Raw genomic sequence first — 6,000 nt, forward strand, 5'->3', positions numbered from 1 at the left:
GATGCACCGCTAGGTGAAGCACCCGTTTTCCCAGCAACTCAAGACGTTATGAACGCCTGGCAGTCGCGTAGTGATGATTACTCCCTGGTTCAGTGTGGCATGCTTTACAGCTTAGAACCGGGGCTCCAAAAGCATTTTGAGCAACACAGAGCATATGAGATGTTCCAAGAGCTGAAAATGGTTTTCCAAGCTCATGCCCGGTCGAAAGATATGAAGTCTCCGACAAATCCTACAGTTGTAAGATGGAGGAGAATAGTTCTGTCAGCGAGCACATACTCAAAATGTCTGGGTTGCACAACCACTTGTCTCAGTTGGGAGTTAACCTCCTGTATGACGCGGTCATTGACAGAATCCTTCAGTCGCTCCCACCAAGCTACAAGAGCTTTGTGATGAACTACATGTTGGAAATATGCCCTAGAGGCAATAATAAAATGGTTATTATTGTATTTCCTTGTTCATGATAATTGTCTATTGTTCATGCTATAATTGTATTAACTGGAAACCGTAATACATGTGTGAATACATAGACCACAACATGTCCCTAGTGAGCCTCTAGTTGACTAGCTTGTCGATCAATAGATGGTTATGGTTTCCTGACCATGGACATTAGATGTCATTGATAATGGGATCACATCATTAGGAGAATGATGTGATGGACAAGACCCAATCCTAAGCATAGCACAAGATCGTGTAGTTCGTTTGCTAAAGCTTTTCTAATCTCAAGTATCATTTCCTTAGACCATGAGATTGTGCAACTCCCGAATACCGTAGGAATGCTTTGGGTGTGCCAAACGTCACAACATAACTGGGTGGCTATAAAGGTGCACTACGGGTATCTCCGAAAGTGTGTTGGGTTGGCACGAATCGAGACTGGGATTATGTCACTACGTATTGATGGAGAGGTATCTCTAGGCCCACTCGGTAATGCATCATCATAATGAGCTCAATGTGACTAAGTAGTTAGTCACGGGATCATGCATTACAGAACGAGTAAAGTGACTTGCCGGTAACGAGATTGAACAAGGTATTGGGATACCGACGATCGAATCTCGGGCAAGTAACATACCGATTGACAAAGGGAATTGCATACGGGATTGCTTGAATCCTTGACATCGTGGTTCATCCGATGAGATCATCGTGGAACATGTGGGAGCCAACATGGGTATCCAGATCCCGATGTTGGTTATTGACCGGAGAACGTCTCGGTCATGTCTGCATGGTTCCCGAACCCGTAGGGTCTACACACTTAAGGTTCGGTGACGTTAGAGTTGTTATGGGAAATAGTATGTGGTTACCAAAGGTTGTTCAGAGTCTCGGATGAGATCCCGGACATGACGAGGAGCTCCGGAATGGTCCGAAGGTGAAGATCGGTATATTGGACGAAGGGTATTGGAGTCCGGAATTGTTCCGGGGGTACCAGGTGATGACCAGCGTGTCCGAAAGGGGTTTCGGAGGCCCTGGCAAGCGTTGGGGGGCCTTGTGGGCCAAGGGGAGAGGGCACATCAGCCCACTAAGGGGCTGAGCGCCCCTCCCACCCCATCTCACATAACCAAGAGATGTGGGGGCGCCACCCCTAGGGCAGCCGCCCCTCCCGGCTTGGGGGGCAAGTTTCCTAGGGGGTGGGGGCGCCCAAACCCATCTAGGGTTTCCCCTGTGGCCGCCGCCCCTCCCCTAGGGAACCCTAGGGCGCCTCCCCCTCCTCCCTTCCCCCTATATATAGTGAGGGAGAGAGAGGGCAATCGCACCCTTTCCATGGCGCAGCCCTCTCCCTCCTCCAACACCTCCTCCTCCTCCGTAGTGCTTGGCGAAGCCCTGCTAGAGAACCACGAGCTCCATCACCACCATGTCGTCGTGCTGTCGGATTTCTCCCTCAACTTCTCCTCTCCCCTTGCTGGATCAAGAAGGAGGACACGTCCCCGGGCTTTACGTGTGTTGAACGCGGAGGCACCGTTGTTCGGTGCTTAGATCGGATTCGGCCGCGATCTGAATCGCTTCGTGAGCGACTCCACCGACCGCCTTCTTGTAACGCTTCCGCTTAGCGATCTTCAAGGGTATGAAGATGCACTCCCTCTCTCTCTCGTTGCTAGTCTCTCCATAGATTGATCTTGGTGATGCGTAGAAAATTTTGAATTTCTGCTACGTTCCCCAACAGTGGCATCATGAGCTAGGTCTATTGCGTAGATTCTATGCACGAGTAGAACACAAGTTGTTGTGGGCGTTGATTTTGTTCAATATGCTTACCGTTACTAGTCCTATCTTGTTTCGACGGTATTGTGGGATGAAGTGGCCCGGACCGACCTTACACGTACACTTACGTGAGACAGGTTCCACCGACTGACATGCACTAGTTGCATAAGGTGGCTACCGGGTTTCTGTCTCTCCCACTTTAGTCGGATCGGATTTGATGAAAAGGGTCCTTATGAAGGGTAAATAGAAATTGGCATATCACGTTGTGGTTTTGGCATAGGTAAGAAACGTTCTTGCTAGAAACCTATAACAGCCACGTAAAAACTTGCAACAACAATTAGAGGACGTCTAACTTGTTTTTGCAGCATATGCCGTGTGATGTGATATGGCCAAAAGGATGTGATGAATTATATATATGTGATGTATGAGATTGATCATGTTCTTGTAATAGGAATCACGACTTGCATGTTGATGAGTATGACAACCGGCAGGAGCCATAGGAGTTGTCGTAATTTATTGTATGACCTGCGTGTCATTGAATAACGCCATGTAATTACTTTACTTTATTGCTAAACCGTTAGCCATAGTAGTAGAAGTAATAGTTGGCAAGACAACTTCATGAAGACACGATGATGGAGATCATGACGATGGAGATCATGGTGTCATGCCGGTGACGATGATGATCATGGCGCCCCGAAGATGGAGATCAAAAGGAGCAAAATGATATTGGCCATATCATGTCACTATTTGATTGCATGTGATGTTTATCATGTTTTTACATCTTATTTGCTTAGAACGACAGTAGCATAAATAAGATGATCCCTCATAAAATTTCAAGAAAGTGTTCCCCCTAACTGTGCATCGTTGCGAAGGTTCGCTGTTTCGAAGCACCACATGATGATCGGGTGTGATAGATTCTAATGTTCAGATACAGCGGGTGTAAGCCAGATTTACACACACAAAACACTTAGGTTGACTTGACAAGCCTAGCATGTACAGACATGGCCTCAGAACACAAGAGACCGAAAGGTCGAACATTAGTCGTATAGTAGATACGAACAACATGAAGATGTTCACCGATGATGACTAGTCCGTCTAACGTGATGATCGAACACGGCCTAGTTGACTCGGATCATGTATCACTTAGATGACTAGAGGGATGTCTATCTAAGTGGGAGTTCATTAAATAATTAGATGAACTTAATTAGCATGAACATAGTCAAAAGGTCTTTGCAAATTATGTCGTAGCTTACGCTTTAGTTCTACTATTTTAGATATGTTCCTAGAGAAAATTTAGTTGAAAGTTGATAGTATCAATTATGCGGACTAGGTCCGTAAACTGAGGATTGTCCTCATTGCTACGCAGAAGGCTTATGTCCTTAATGCACCGCTCGATGTGCTGAACCTCGAATGCCGTCTGTGGATGTTGCGAACATCTGACATACACATTTTGATGACTACGTGATAGTTCAGTAATGTTAAACGGTTTAGAATTGAGGCGCCGAAGACGATTTTCAAACGTCGCGGAACATATGAGATGTTCAAAGGGCTGAAATTGGGATTTCACACTCGTGCCCACGTTAAGAGGTATGAGACCTCTGACGAGTTTCTTAAGCCTGCAAACTAAGGGAGAAAAGCTCAATCATTGAGCATGTGCTCAGATTGTCTGAGTACTACAATCACTTGAATCGGGTGGGAGTTAATCTTCCAAATGAGATAGTGATGGTTCTCCATAGTCACTGCCACCAAGCTATTAGAGCTTCGTGATGAACTATAACATATCAGGGATAGACATGATGATCCTTGAGAAATTCGTGATGTTTAACACCGCGAAAGTAGAAATCAAATAGGAGCATCAATTGTTGATGGTTGGTAAAACCACTAGTTTCAAGAAGGACAAGGGCAAGAAGGGATACTTCATGAAACGGCAAATCAGTTGCTGCTCTAGTGAAGAAACCCAAGGTTGAACCCAAACCCGAGACTAAGTGCTTCTGTAATGAGGGGAACGGTCACTGAAGCAGAACTACCCTAGATACTTGGTAGATGAGAAGGCTGGCAAGGTTGACAGAAGTATATTGGATATACATCATATTAATGTGTACTTTACTAGTACTCCTAGTAGCACCAGGGTAATAGATACCGATTTGGTTGCTAAGTGTTAGTAACTCGAAAAAAAAGGCTACGGATAAACGGGGACTAGCTAAAGGCGAGATGACGATATGTGTTGGAAGTGTTTCCAAGGTTGATGTGATCAAGCATCGTATGCTCCCTCTACCATCGAGATTGGTGTTAAACCTAAATAATTGTTATTTGGTGTTTGCATTGAGCATAGACATGATTGGATTATGTTTATTGCAATATGGTTATTCATTTAAGGAGAATAATGGTTACTCTGTTTATTTGAATAATACCTTCAATGGTCTTGCACCTAAAATGAATGGTTTATTGAATCTCGATCGTAGTGATACACATGTTCATGCCAAAAGATAGAAGATAGTAATGATAGTACCACATACTTGTGGCACCGCCACTTGAGTCATATTGGTATAAAACACATGAAGAAGCTCCATGTTTGATGGATCTTTGGACTCACTCGTTTTTGAAAAAGATTGAGACATGTGAACCATGTCTATTGGTATATATGCATGAAGAAACTCCATACGGATGGATCATTTGGACTCACTTGATTTTGAATCACTTGAGACATGCAAGTCATACCACCACTAGTAGAAAAAGGGTCAAATGCAACGTTTCAAATAGCCCGCTATAGCTCCGTTATAGCACGCTATAGCGTTTACAAAAGGTCTTGCGCTAAGAGACTTTGGTCCAACCAAATGAACAAACATTTTAAATAGCACGCTATAGCTCCGCTATAGCACGCTATAGCATTTGAAAGAGATCCGGCGCTAAGATGCTTAGCGCGCTATTTAAAACTTTGGTCAAATGTGAAGCACAATAGTGCCGGTTGGAATTTCAGCCGGCACTAATGTGTACACTAGTGCCGGTTCGTGGCGGCGATCAATAGCACCAGTTCGTGGCGAACCTTTAGTGCCGGTTCATGCCACGAACCGGTACTAAAGATGTTGTGTCAGCCTGCGGTCAGGCTATGGCCCCACCACCACCATTTAGTGTCGGTTCGTACCACGAACCGGTACTAATGAGGTTATGGCAAGCTATTTTTTAGTCCCACCTCGCAAAGTGAGAGGGACTAGGAGCGGTTTATAAGCCCTGAGTGCAGAGACGATGAAGAAGAGGCTCAATGCTCACGTTGCTTAGCTTCAAGCCTTCAGGAATACGGTAGACTGCATGGAGCTATGTGCAGTGCAGTTTACACTATTCCGAATGGCTTGAAGCAAATTAACGAGCATTGCACCTCTTTTTTATTTTTAATAACTTATTACAACTCCGGACTTCTTCTGTTATGGCAAAAACTAATTGCACGTCGACATTTTTTTTTTAAGTTATAACTCTAGACTTTGACCATCAAGTTTTGCAGAAAAGAAGAAAAATTATAGCTGAAAAGAAAAAAAACAAAATAAAAAAACTACTCAGAAATAAATAGAAGAAAATAAATATAGCAGAAAAGAAAAAACTATTCAGAAATAAATAGAAGGAAAAATAAAGCAGAAAAGAAAAAAAGTATATTTGCTATTTTTCAATCGTTTACAAAATGACCATGAAATTGAAAATCACTACAAAATGAACTCTGAAAATGTTGAATTTTGGCAAACTAGATGAAAAACTACTCACAAATAAATAGAAGAAAATAAATATAATAGAAAAGAAAAAACTACACAAAAAACTACGCAGAAA

The sequence above is a fragment of the Triticum dicoccoides genome, chromosome 4B (genome assembly GCF_002162155.2).
Source record: "Triticum dicoccoides isolate Atlit2015 ecotype Zavitan chromosome 4B, WEW_v2.0, whole genome shotgun sequence".
NCBI classification, from domain to species: domain Eukaryota; kingdom Viridiplantae; phylum Streptophyta; class Magnoliopsida; order Poales; family Poaceae; genus Triticum; species Triticum dicoccoides.